This window comes from Oryctolagus cuniculus, chromosome 6, assembly GCF_051225735.1.
Source record: "Oryctolagus cuniculus isolate XC-2025 breed Fujian yellow rabbit chromosome 6, ASM5122573v1, whole genome shotgun sequence".
In the NCBI taxonomy this organism is placed as follows: Eukaryota; Metazoa; Chordata; class Mammalia; order Lagomorpha; family Leporidae; genus Oryctolagus; species Oryctolagus cuniculus.
Window position 1 is genome coordinate 143,830,646 of NC_142872.1, and position 15,240 is coordinate 143,845,885.

The window sequence follows — 15,240 nt, forward strand, 5'->3', positions numbered from 1 at the left end:
TGGATAAGTTTACCAAGCAGGTTAACCAGACTGGTGGATGTTGCTACTGCAGTGCCACCAAGTACTAAATTTTGAGGGAAAAAAAGATGAACAGTAGATGAGAGCAGTCTCAGTATCACAATTTTCAGGGCAATGATCTCAAAGCCACAAAAAAATTTTCCCTCACACTTGTTAGGATAGCCATTTTAAAAAATCAGATGATAACAAATGTTGACAAGGATGTGGAGAAACTGGAATTCTCTATCTTTGCAAGGAATGTAGAACAGTACAGCAATTAGGGAAATCATTATAGAGTGTCTCAAATAGTTTAAAATAGAACTACCGTTTGTTCTAGTAATCCCATTTCTGAATACTTATCCAAAAAAAGTGAAACCAGAATCTTGAGTATTTGTAGTCCCATGTTCATTGTAGCAGAATTCACAATAGCCAAGAGGTAGAAACAATTTTTCATCAAACAGATGAATTTATTAAAAATGTTACATATATACATTTTTCTTCATATGCAAATCTATATATAAACATATCTACAATTCTACATATAATATATATATGTCTTTCTACATATGTAGTGAAATACTGTATCTCTCTACACATGTAGTAAAATACCATTTAGCTTTAAAGGGGGTGGGGGGGAATGCCTGCCACTGTGACAACATAGTTGAACCTCAAGGATCTTAGACTAAATGAAATCAGCCAGTCCAAAAATGACAAATACTGCATGATACTAACTATATGAAGGGCCTAAAACAGTGAAGCACATACAACTAGAAAGTAGAATGGTATTTTTTCAGGAGCTTGAATGATGGGGAAATGAGGATTTATTGTTCAGCAGGTATAAAGATTCAGTTACACATGATGAGTAAGTTCTAAAGATGTGTTGTGCATCTTTCTGAGACTCAACAATATTTTACTATACACTTAAGGGGTATTAAGGAGGGTAGATTACCTGTAGTTCTCACTACAATAAAATATAAGTGTAGTTTAAAAAATCCCTGTATATCACTCCTAGTTTACACTATAATTTTTTGCTAGTGCAAATAATACACTAAAAATACAAAAACTCCAAAGTATAATAATTATCTCTCTTCCTACCACTTAGAATTCGCCATTTTCTTAAACTTTTATTTAATGAATATAAATTTCCAAAGTACAGCTTATGGATTACAATGGCTTCCCTCCCCATAACATCCCTCCCACCTGCAACCCTCCCCTTTCCCGCTCCCTCTCCCCTTCCATTCACATCAAGATTCATTTTCAATTCTCTTTATATACAGAAGATCAGTTTAGCATATATTAAGTAAAGATTTCAACAGTTTGCACCCACATAGAAACACAAAGTGAAATATACTGTTTGAGTACTAGTTATAGCATTAAATCTCAATGTACAGCATATTAAGGACAGAGATCCTACATGAGGAGTAAGTGCACAGTGACTCCTGTTGTTGACTTAACAAATTGACACTCTTGTTTATGGCGTCAGAAATCTCCCTAGGCTCTAGTCATGAGTTGCCAAGGCTATGGAAGCCCCCTGAGTTCACTGACTCTGATAATTTTAGACAAGGCCATGGTCAAAGTGGAAGTTCTTTCCTCCCTTCAGAGAAAGGTACCTCCTTCTTTGATGACCTGTTCTTTCCACTGGGATCTCACTCACAGAGATCTTTCATTTAGGTGTTTTGTTTGTTTGTTTGTTTGTTTGTTTTTGCCAGAGTGTCTTGGCTTTCCATGCATGAAATACTCTCATGGGCATTTCAGCCAGATCCGCATGCCTTAAGGGCTGATTCTGAGGCCAGAGTGCTGTTTAGGACATCCACCATTCTGTGAGTCTGCTGTGTATCTCGCTTCCCATGTTGGATTGTTCTCTCCCTTTTTGATTTTATCAGTTAGTATTTGAAGACACTAATCTTGTTTATGTGATCCCTTTGGCTCTTAGTCCTATCATTATGATCAATTGTGAACAGAAATTGATCACTGGGACTAGTGAGATGGCATTGGTACATGCCACCTTGATGGGATTGAATTGGAATCCCCTGGTATGTTTCTAACTCTACCGTTTGGGGTAAGTCAGATTGAGCATGTGCTGAACTGTACATCTCTTCCCTCTCTTATTCCCACTCTTATATTTAACAGGGATCACTTTTCAGTTAAGTTTCAACACTTAAGAATAACTGTGTATTAATTACCGAATTCAACCAGAATTGGCCATTTTTAATATATGTTCTATTTATAAGTTTATGATGCTCTGTTTTATCATTGATTGACAGTGTGCATGCATATTCTTCATATTGCTTTTGTCATTAATGTATTTTAAGAATAACTAATGTTCACATACTGTGACACAGCATGTTAAGTTGCCACTTGGGATGCCTGCATCCCATGCTGGAGTGTGTAGGATCAAGTCCTGCCTCCACTTTTGATCAAATTCATATTAATGTAGCAGGGAGGTAGTAGATGATGGCTCAATTCCTGCCATCCATGTGAGAGACACGTGGGAAGTTCCTATCTCCTGGCTTCAGCCTGTCCAAGTCTTAGTTGTTGTAAGCATTTGAGTATTGAACCAGGTGATGGAAGCTGTGTGTGTGTATGTGTGTGTTTCTCCCTTTGTCATTCTACCTTTCAAATAAATAAAATAAGGAATATTCGGTATTCATATTTAGCATTCTAGTTCATTTTTCATCACAGTACAGAAATTCACTTTCTAAATCTACTACATGTTATTTATCTATTTACATATTACTATTTACATTTACATATCACTAAATATTATGGTTATTCTCATTTTTCTCTATAGAAATTCTAAAAGTGACATCCTTTAGCATGTCTTCTTATCTAAACATGAGAAAACATATGCCTGGAAGAGAAATCGCAAGGTCAAAAAATTCCATTTTTCAACATGTATAATTTTTATGCATATATGAACATGTAAAACATATAGATAACAAATTTGCAAATGAGACAAACTCTGAAAAGAGAGGTGACATTAGGTTGACAAAAAAATCAGCATTCAAATTTTTCAAAGGGATAATACTATAACATAACTAGCAAGGTAGAAAAATTTAAGAAAAACAAAATCTTGCACTTAATTGAAGGAATTAAATGTTCACTGCAAAAAAAAAAAAAGCAGAGCTCTAACTTGGCAAAACTTCATTTGAAAAACGTCTGCTATATTCATTAATACCTACTCTCCTCTGAGCAAATTGTGTGACAGTTTAGTTCCCAAAAATGTATACTTACACAGTTAGTTGAAGAGAAGAGAAAAGGGTTGCCCAGGATGCACACATCCCATACTGAAGTGTCTGGTTTGAATCCTGGCTCTACTTGTAATCAAATTTACACATGTGCCCTGGGAGATATTGGATGATGGCACGACTACTTGAGTCCCTGCCACCCATGTAGGAAACCTGGATTAAGCTCTAAACTCCTGGCTTTGGCCTGGCCTCACCTCAATTGTTGTGGCATTTGGAAGTGAGCCATCAGAGATCTCCTCTTTTTTCTGTGTCTCTGCCTTTAAATAAATAAAGATCTTAAAACAAATAGATGAAAATATTCTGAAGAGTCTCAATCCTAACACCAATTCTACTTTACCAAGTCAGAATACTTTGATATTCAAATGAAGCCAACTTATATTAACAGAAGCATAAAAGAGGAAGCAATCAGCTCATGCACAGCACTGTAGAGATGGTAGAGTTGAAATGATGCTGGGAAAACAAAAACCAGGGCCCCAAATGCTGCTGTAATACCCTCTGCCTTTCACCAACTCCCTTCAAGGCACCTCTCTGCCTGCTACACTGTTCTCTAAGCCACCCTCTCCTTATAAGCCTGGCCTTGGCCTTGGCCATGAAAAATATAGATGATCTTCATGTGCAGTTTCAGCTTAGGAATTCTCAGTGGGTTCTCCACTTCTCCCTACATGGACCTCATATCCACACCTTTGACATTCAGGGTGAGAGCCCACATCAGAAAGTGTGGTTGGATCAGGAAAAGAAGAACTCCTAGATGGCCTTAGAAGGGTTGCTGCTAATCAGGAATCCACTCCAAATTCTATCTCCCGAAGTTGTCTCTCACTCTGGAGTCATTGGGAATGTAGTTATACACAAACATGACTAATCACTTTATTCACATTCATTTTTCATAGGACCCACTCCTGATTCTGTGAATCTTACTTAGGCTATGTCAATGTCACATAGGCAGTGAGTCCCAGATATCTAAGAGGCAAGTAACTTAGAATATTTCATATTTTATTCACCATGTGATTTTCCCCATGGTTTTATGTTTTTAAGATTCATAAACATAGAGTAGCTACTTCTTTACCATGGCATATATTCAGGCAAGCACTCCCATCAACTGAACAGAGCCCTAGTCAATGATTGCAGGAAGTACAATCAGAATACCTGCTAGAATTACATGTCTTGATCATTAACAGACTTGACACTGACTGAGCTCTGACTGTGTGCAACCCCATAAGCATGGGTCTATGCTATAGGATTTATAACCTCACAGGGCCAGCCAAACCAGGAACAAACAGCGAAGATGGATCACATGTATGGGAAAGACTTAATCAGTTGCTAGTCTCACATCTGCAGAGGGGGCATCAATAGAATCTAGATAACAAAAATATGTTGCAGGAAGTGAGATTGCCAGTAAGACGTAAAGGAGTCAAGAAAAACTAGTCATAAAGCAAGAGAGAATGAGACCTCAGAAACAAACAAACAGAGCATCTTGCTGACCACTCTACGTAAGAGCTCTAGGCCCAGACCCAGGAGCATAATCACCAGGAAAACAAAAAAATATATAAGGATTCTAGCCCCCAATACCAAAGATTCTCATCCAGTTCATCCAATTAGAGTTTTGTGATTGAATGCAATTATGGCAGCTAATAGTTTACAGCCGTGACTATGTGACAGCCCTGTCTTCTCAATGTTTCATGTACAATATAATAGTAATTCTGTAAATGCTTTCTTTAAACATAGGAGTTGGGAACTGTTACTATCATCTTGAGTGATATGGAGCCCCATACCCAGAAAGGCTAGGTATCATGGCTCAGGATATGCAGTCCTGGAATCTGAACTTGGGTAGTCAGCTTGCACTCTTAAGATCACAAGAAAATGATTATTATGAAGTTCACTGGGTGTCTCTGATGAACCCAGTCGTGAGATCAGTACTTAGAAACCACTGTGGTGCAAAATATAAAAAATTATCATGTTCTGAGCACTGCTTAAGTGTAGGGACTATTTTACTACTCGGTGCCAGCACATTGTAGATACAGAAGGCTGTTCAGAAGGAGTCCTTCGCAGCTAGGGTTTGCTCAGGGAAATCTACTGGGCTTGCTGTATCAGGAATAAAGTAGGGCAAACAGAGTCTCATACTATGTTTCCTGTCCTCATTAAAAGAAAGTGTCAAGAATCAGAGAGTAAGAGATACCTCACTTTGACCCTTTGCTCAATGCCTTCTGCAGCCCCTAACATCTGTGTCTGGGTGGAACCACATGTTATCTTAATAATTTGAAGGAAAAAACTTCCAATTGTTCTCAATTTTTCTCTTTCAGTTCGTTCTTTTCTCTAGTTTCATCTTTTTTAGTAACATCAAATTTTAAAAGAATATGGAACTCCAAGTAAGTTATATTCCTACTTGTTTGGCTTATAAGTAAATTGATTGCACATAAGATACTTATTGGGTGGATGAATGGATGGGAGGATGGATGGTGGATGGACAAAAGGACCAAAAAATTGGTAAAAGTCTGATAGTAAACCACTGTCCATGTCTCTTTTGGATTTGGTCAGACTGACTTTCCCACCAGTGGCATGCAGTATGGTGTTACATTTAAGTGGAATTTCAGGTTCAATTCTGTTGCCACCTCTCACCAGCTGGGTAATCAAGGGCAAAAGACTTATTGCCTCTAACTTCACTGTGTTCTTTTTATAACTACAAATAATAACAGGACTTAAACTGTGGGTAATAACAGCACCTACCTCCAAAGATCTTGTGAGATAATGCACATTTTTTGTACATTTTAAGCTTTTATTTAGTGAGAAAGATGCATAGGAGAGTGAGAGCTTTATCCAAAAGAGAGAGAGGCAAATCTGGGTTCATACCAAGCACCAGAAACCAGCCACTTGGTGGAGCATCTAAGCCAGGAAGCCTAGGGTGGGTGTCCCGAGGCCACCGATAATGCACATGTTAAACCCAGTGTTCAATACATAGAAACATCTTAATTAATGGCCATTATTTTTTAAGAAATGATTTCAAATTCATGTGTGTGAAACTTGGCTTCCAACTTGGGTAGAACTTTGCAGACATGATTTCTTCTTCTTCTTCTTCTTCTTCTTCTTCTTCTTCTTCTTCTTCTTCTTCTTCTTCTTGACAGGCAGAGTTAGACAGTGAGAGAGAGAGACAGAGAGAAAGGTCTTCTTTCCATTGGTTCACCCTCCAAATGGCCACTACAGCCTGCGCTGCGCTGATCCGAAGCCAGGAGCCAGGTGCTTCTCCTGGTCTCCCATGCAGGTGCAGGACCCAAGCACTTGGGCCATCCTCCACTGCCTTCCCAGGCCACAGCAGAGAGCTGGACTGGAAGAGGAGCAACCCAGACAGATCCAGTGCCCCAGCTGGGACTAGAACCCGGAGTACCTGCACCACAGGCAGAGGATTAGCCTAGTGAGCCATGGCGCCAGCCACAGGCATGATTTCTTCTGAAAGATAACATTGTTTGGAAAATAAAGATACATGACAGGTTTTATTCAGATTCGTAGGAAAGAAGAGGAAATAAAGAGATCAGTGTGGATGAGAGGAAAAAGTGGGAGAGAAGGAGAGAGAGAAGGGAAGAAAGACAGACTAGTGTGGGGGATGATTAAGAAATAATCGTTTCCTTCTGAAGACCATGCCAACATTTCTTTAAACTCATCTAGCCCAAAAGATTCAGCTACCAGTGATGGAGTTATCCCAGTTATCATTCTCAGCCAAGAAAGGAAACGTTTTCAATTTCTGAGAAAATGAATGCCTTAACTCTCTAGAAACTCTGAAAAGTTTAAATAATACTTCACTTTCAGAGGGGGGAGCATTTTCAGGTTATGAGCCCAGGTCACCCCAACCGAAGAGCTTGGTTAACCCAACATATTCTCAGAGCCGAGATTGTTTATGATTATGTACATTATTTATTCACGTAAGTATTCATCTCAGAATCAGTGTTGCACTTTGGAGATATACAGACATTCATTTGAGTCCCACCTCTAACATTTCATACTGGCATAACCTTGGGCCAATTGGTAACAACTGTATACATCCATCTCTTCGGGTGTGAAAGGGAAATTATGTTACCTTTTGTATGCACCTGTTGGGATGTTGAAATAAGATCTGGGGTGTAGTCAGCACTCTGCAAATACAGGCTACACCCATCTCACTGGTATTATCATTTCACAATATCCCCTGCTCAGTCCCTTAATGAAGCATGTAATACTCTTCGGCATTAATAAAAATTCAACATGGTGGTGAGACGAGGGGGCTTGTAGTATTCTGCCTTTTTTGATGCCTGGCCAGTCTTTCTCCCCCATTTAAGTTTTCTCTTATTCCACACCCTGTATCTGGAAGCTTTTCTTTATCTCTGTTTGCCAAAAAGCCATCAGACCTTCTTCCCTCCCTTCCTACAGAAGACCTTAAAATCTCCACTTTTCCAAGCAATCTTTGCCTCCTACTGACAGGAAGTCAAAAAGATCGCCCCCCCCCCATCAAACACTGAATTTTGACTTGTAATTCCATTTCAACAAAGCCATTTGTGCTAATGCTTATGCACAATGTAAATAAGCCATTAGAAATGGAAATATATATTTGTTTGATATTTATATACTTGTAGTGTGTCTGCAGTGTCTTTAATATCAATCAAGGAAATAACAAGATTCTCAGTCACCAGAGGTGAGTGGAAAATTCTCCTCCTTAAATTGGTAAAGATTTAAGGGGCCTGCAGATCAACCTTGGAGATACAGAATGCTAACAGAGCAAGGGACAGTAAAATATATATATATATATATTTTAATACTCTCATTTTACAAATTATACAGAGTATAATAGCATGGCCATGGCAGGCTTGGAGCATTCAAAAATTCAAAAGTTGGGTGCTGGGAAGGAAAAAAGATAGGGGTAGTAAAGACAGTAATATAGTAGCTAAAATCCAAGATATTGTGCAACAGTCTTCTCCATCATCAGCACAGTCAGTAATAATGGCTACAATTTGTTAACAATGATCTTGGCACTGAGCAAAGTGCTTTACGTTTAAATAGAAAGATAATTCTGGGTTAGACTGCATATAACTGAAGAGCCCATGCTTTCAGAGTGGTGCCAGTGTTGGATAACTGTGTGATGTCTCATCTGACCATAGGACTAGATCAGCCTGCTATGAGAGAGGGTGTTATTTCTTCAGAGGGAAGTAGATATTGCCACTATAGTTCATCCTATGAAAGTGTTTCACTCCAGGAAAGAAATGTGACAGTTCTCAATCCAAACAAAGGGAAAGCCTTCTGCCCAATTCTGGCATGAAGAGCCAGTTTTGTCTGTACTCCAAGAACTGAAGATATCTAAATCTCCCTTCAAGAGAAGCTACAAGGCCTCATAGGAGCAGGCAAGGAATAAGGCTTATTTAGGGACCCTTACTCAGGTACCCTTACTTAGGGACCCTTAGTTAGGGACCCTTATTTAGGGGCCATGTATAAGTTGTCTTGTGTGTTGTACTTCATGACCAATGGCCCTGGGCTTCAGGACATCCACTTAACAATTGTGCTGGGGGAAGCGGGGAGACAGTTAAGCCATTGCTTGGCAGGAAGCAGCAGGAGCACTGTGTGCTTCTCCAACCTAGGTTAGAGTTCGAGAGAACAGAAGACATGCTTCCCAGTGCAGAAGTTGTCTCAATAGACTCTCAGTTTTGAGACACCTGCTGTCACAATATCTTTATTGTTTAAAGGACTGCTGCCTGCAAATGCCTTATATTCAAGGAAGCCTAGAGAGACTATATAAATGAGAAGCGGAATTGAGAGAAAACACAAATCAAATGAACCCTGATTTAGGTGGGGTAAAACATTTGGCATGACATCAAATCTGAGCAAGGGGCAACCAGGAGACACATCTATCCTCGGAGATCCAGCAGGTAGAGGGGACAGTGAAGCCTTCGACGTCTCTTCCTGCATGCAACAACAGGTTGGAACGTTGTTTTATTTGAACATTAAAGGACAGAGTAACTCCATAAATTCGAAAGATGTACAGACGCAGCATTGGACAGCTACAATGTATGTGTGTTATCTTAATTAATCCATAAAACATTTATTCGCTGTAGTAATTATTTCCTGCATTTTTAAATGAAGAAATTGAGAGTTAGAGAACATGAATAACCTTCCCAAAGTTCACTCATCCTTCCTCCTTCCTGGTGATTGAATTGTTTAGCATCTCCTATATAATAGGTACCCAAATGTTTCTCATCTCTCCCCAAACTCACAGATAGCCCTCACAAGAAGGTCATCACCACCCCTCTGTGTTCTCCATCAAGATCAAGAATGAAACACAAGCTGAGAATTAGATCTGAGTATTTCCCGATACCAGAAAGGGACAGGGAGATGTGTTCTCTGGTGAGTTTCTCCCTACAGGGGTGCTGGTAGCCCTGAATTTCCTGAGCCCAGATTTCAAACTCAAGTCAGCCGTGAGATATGAACAGCAGCTTTAATACCCCATTGTCATCTCCAAGCTGGCTGAGGAAAGCCTTAGTACTGCACTGTAAGAGGAGCTTAGAATCCGGAGCAGAAAGTTCTAAATGCAGAGTGTTCTCATTGACAGCACCGCCAACTCCACAGCCCTTGGGGGATAGCCCATGAATGGAGTATTGCACAAGTGGAAGAGATGTCCCTAGCAATATCCCTGGGAACCTAGGGGTTCAGAAAATTCAATGATCTTAAGCCCACACTACACAGAGTTGAGAGTAGGCAGGACTTGCCCATGACTACTGAGTGGCTGGAGAGAGGAGAAGAAGGAGGTAAAGGAAGGAAATTTCAGGCCCAAATGGCTTTACTGGCGAATTACACCAAATTAAAGTCTAAGAAGGAATTTAAACCAATTCTACATTGGTTACCAACTCATTCCATGAGGCCAGCACTATTCTAATACCAACACCAAAGATATTTCAAGAAAATGAAACTGCAGACCAATATCCTCCTTGTAAATGTGCACAAAATAATTTGTAACGCAATTTTATGGCCCAACAGTGCTGTTGATCCTAAAGGGCCAGGGAAAAGGAGGAAGTTTGGGAAAAGAGCAGCAAAATGGAAATGTGGGGAACTCAGCCCTCAAAAGAAGGCTTGAAGCAAGTGATGTCTGGCATTGCTCTAAATAGTTGGAGCCTGTGAGCCTTGTAGCTAGCATTCTCCTAATATGTCCCTGTAGTCTGGTTCTTGGAGATTCTTAGGTTGAGCTTCCTGGAAGCTGAGACAGAGAGACTTATACCTAGGATTTACTGATAGGCTACTCTCTAGAAAAAAATAGGAAAGTTAGCAAGTGAGGGAAGAAGAATAAGGAAGAGTTTAAAATGTAGCATGCATGTGGTCCCAACTGAAGAACTGAGATGCAAGTGTTACATTGAAAAATAATCCTGAAAAAACAAGTGGGAACAGCAGAAATGGAAAAGGAAGAGCCAGGCAAAGTGCAATCCTGAGTACATCACTCTACAGACAGAAGGGGCATGATCTGTTGGGAAGCCTTTGGCAATCTGGGCAAGGCTCATCTCAGATGTTTCCCACAGAGGGACAGGAAGCTAGAGTGAGACTCTGGTTGAGGGTGGTCACTGGAGTACCCAAAGTCCCTGAATTCCATACTACTCTGAAAGCCTATACATAGGCTGCACTCCACTCTGCTTTATAGATTGAATCTCCATGTAAGATTCTTTTCTTTAAAGAGATATCGTGTCTAGAAGAATAGGCCAGTCAATAGTCCCATAATCAAAAGTCCAAAGCAGAATGCTCTTTGAAAGAGTGACATTGCTTCCTCTTATCTCACCTCCAGTTCTCCATGTAAAATTAATAGTGTACTCTGGGGACTTCCCTCCCTTTATCTAGTCTTGGTGAAAAGGGACAATCGCAGAAGCAGGGTAATCCCTGCCATATCGATTTCCTGCAAGAGCCTCTTTGTGCCTCCAGGGAGACACCAATGCTTTCAGTGCCTATTAGCAGTTGTGCCTCTTAACCTCCCAGTCAGCATGGCAGTGAGAATCTTGCATAGGGTCTGGCTCCAATTACTTTATGGGCACATAGCCTGGCTAGATTGGAGCTCACAGCTCCACATGCAGGAAATCACATGTTCTGCCAGTGCAGGCACAAGCAAAGGATTGCATTGAATAAAGCTCAAACTACAGCCTTCAAAGCAGGGAGGCAAGAAGGACCCACATACCAATTAGCTAGGCAGCAGTGGCCATCAATACAGTGTGACCAACACAAATGATAATCCTGCCACAAAAGTTATACTGAAAACCTGCTACCCAGAGGATATTTGAGACAGCTAACCCTGCAAATGGCAATGATTATCACTCCAGCAAAGCACTATGATCCCACAATGTAGAGCAAGGTCAATACCACTAACAGGATACAAACACACACACACACACACACACACAAACAAAAACATGCACTACTCATAGGAAATGATTACTGGCTTACACGCATTTCTAAGAAATTTTTGGGCAAGACTCCTACCTTCCCCATGAGAATGAGGAATGGAAACGGCAGTGAAACATGTTTAGTGCCTTCTTTAGCGATGGACAGCCACCTGACAGTGGTTGAGACAGGGGTCCCTTTCAAGGGTTCAACATTTTCTTTACTTTAGCCTAACATCTAAAGGCCAATGATTATAATATGCTATTTATTTGTGTTTGGTTAAAAAATATTGCAATGCAATTTAGTTACTTACTTACTGTAGTCCTTACTATGATCTTTGAATACCAAGTAATATTCCTGTTAATTTATGAATTTCTATTATCCTGCCTATTTCCCTCTGTATTTAGTGCTTTCTCCTAGATCTCAGAAATGCTCAAACGTACTTTCTCTCAGGCCTATATTTCAATGCTTTTGTGACTATTCATTAAGGATATTGTACTAGTCAGCTTTTGATGATAATAAAATACCTGAGACAAGCTAACTTGATAAAGAAAAACAGATTACTTAGATCATAGCTTGCTTTGAAGGTTCAAGTCCAAGATCGGATGGCCACATTGCTTTAGTCTCCAATGAGGCAGGCAGGGGTGGAGTGTAGAACATAGGCAGGAGAAGGATCTCACAGTAAGCCAGTGAGAAAGGTGGGGAGAGAGGGAGGAGATGGCCCCATGCAGACTTTATAACTAAACTTCACTCGCAAGTGATCTTTCAAGGGCATGCCACCAATGGTCTAAGGACTTCCCCTAGGCACCACTTTAATCACTCTAATTGGTTACATTTCCACTCTGTTTGTACCATTAATTTATGCCCCTGGTGTTTAACTGTCTGCATAAGATTAGAGGCCAAATCCTGTTCCAACCACAGTAGGTGCTCCAGCACAGGGTTCTGTCATTTACTGATGGTGCAACATTGGACAACTTAACTCCTCAGCCTCAGGCTCAACGCTGGTTAGAACAGGATAATACTAACTACCAAACACAACTGCTGTAAGAGCACTGGGAATCACGTGTGGCACAAGCACTAATTTTTACTGAGGCTGCTCTACTTCTCAACTCTACTTCCTGCTCCTATGATCACAGATGTAGTTATAAAAGTACTCTTGGACTTTGTCAAGACCTTAAAGAAACTGTCCCATGAGCAAGTAATGGAGAGTAGTTGGAGTATAGGGATAATCAGAGTAGGTAAGATTTTTGAGCGGCCAATAGGAAGGTTAGAATATGCTGCAAAGTCCATATGGTTCACAGTGGAGGCACCCTCCCACCTCCATTTAGCCGATCTGTCCCAGGCGCTGCTCTCTGGGGAGGGCTTGGTGGTAGAGCCCTGCACCTCCAGGGGCTTAGGTGGTGGCCAGTATTTCAGAACCCTGACAGCTCCCCTTTCCTGATCCCACATTTCCAGAAGCAAGTCTGCTATTCAGCCTGGCCAACAGCTGATCTTAAAAGGTACCTTATCACAGCCTAGCATACACTAAAGTTCACAAAATGTTGGAAAACAGAGGACCATTGCTAAAGAGGCTGCTGGAGGGTTAACTTTTCTGGCAGATGAGTTGTTTCTGGGAATGGAACTTTACCCAGGATATCAAGGCACCCAATGCAGGTGCTCTGGTGAAGAGGAGCCAGCTGGCTCATGGCTTGGCCACCTCCCCTAGTCCTGAGCTAGCACCAGGTATGGTTCCAACTCCCCAGGGAAGGCTTTGACAATTAACCCCCATCTAGGGCCAAATGTGTGAACCAGGGAAGCAGGGCCAAGCTCTCAGGTCCCCTGCCTTAGACTGGGACCCCAGTCTCTTGCTGTTTCTGACAACCTCCACCTTGCATGGGGATGAAGGGATGTGAAAAAGAAAAGCTATAGGAGCCTATCCAACAGCAAGCAGGGATAAAGACCTTGAAGAACATTAACCAGGGATGGAGAAACAAAATAAAAATAAAAAGGAGGAAGGTGTACTGGGGAGTTGAAAAAAAACTTCCTTAGTGATGACACTGCAGAAGAAAGAAATTAAGGCAGAAATCTTCAGAAGTCTCTGAAGAGGAAAACTCAGACTTTCCCTTAAGGAAACATGCAGTTGCAATGGAGGCTTCCGTGCCTGTGTGGCTGAGCACCCAGGAAGTCTGACACTTGCTAAGCTACGGGCAGCACTGAGGCCATCTGGTGGGGCTAGGGGCCTATGGACCCTCAGACATAGGCAGGATGTCCTTCATAGGCAGGCTTCCAGCTGTGGCTGTAAAGCATGTTTCCAGACCTGCCAGCATCTCCCCCACTATAGCTTCTTGTGCTGCAAGTGTGGCCTTGCAGTTTTAAATCACATCTTCAGGTCTATTGCAATCTTCCACCCAGAGCTAGCAGATGAGAGGACTGAGCCCTTAAAGAAAATCAGGGTGTCTCCCCCGTCATCTCCATGAGCCCCAAGCTGATCAACATACTGTATGTGAACTCCCCTGTCCTGTCCAATGGGCACCAACATAGAATAATCCAATGAACAGACAGTAATGGTTTAAAAACTCTGGGTACTTCCTGAAAGCCAGTGTCCTGTTCAGACACTCTGACTGGTCTCCTTTTGGACCAGACTATTTCCTGTCACTTGCCAATCAAATAAAAGTTTCTGCTTCTTTACAAATTGCTTCACAGCTTTTTATTTCTATACCAAAAGAACCCATGAAACTCATCCCAGTGCAACTGCCCTCACCTCCATGACCAGTAATATCTTTGGTACCCAATGTGGGGTTCAATAGAAGACTTCAGACTCAATAGAATTCCTTCCCTCAAGTGGAACCAAATCTGTGGGAGTGACCATTGATCACTGGCACCTCACCGCTCTCCGAGATTGCAGCATCCCCCTGGGCATAGCTTAGCTATGACCGAAACTCCAGAGGGATCGTGAGAGGCATGGAGGGAAACCAGGAAAGGCAGTTGGAAGAGAGCCTGGAGACCTCCCCCTGACCCACCCTGAGTTCACTTTGGCTTTACAATGGCCAGACTGCAACCTGAGGACCTTGCCTCTCTTGGAGAGATGCCTGGTCATGCCACCTACTGCTATGTGAGCAGGACTTAGCCTTAACTTAGGCTAATATTGGCTCTCCAGGTAAACTCGGACAACTAGATAGTGGGAGATTCTATCCAGGGCATGAGCAATAGGAGATTCTGTCCCAGACACTAGTGGCAGTCATTTTGGTGGGGATGTAAAAGGACACTATGCCTAGATCGCTTGGATAAGTCCCCAAAGATTTCTACCCCTCTGTCAGGTCATTGTACATATTCTCTGTGTCCTCACAAGAGGTGCTGAGACGGATGTTTGTAAAGAGCCTGGGAGAAAAACATGAGGCTGTTCTCGGGCCATAATAGGTTTTTTTTCACTTGCTGAAGCCCTCAAAGAACAGACAATCCATGGGAGGCATGGACTTTAAGGGTGTTTGAGACGTCAACAGTCAGGACTGACTCTGACATTCTTATAGGTTAGTCTGAGAGTTAGACTGCTTTGAGAGTTGGAGGTATCAGCATTACCTGGGAAATAAGTTACTTTATCAGAGCCCTCATCCTGAAAGAAAAAAGAGTGGAGACCAGGGGTGGGACAACCGAG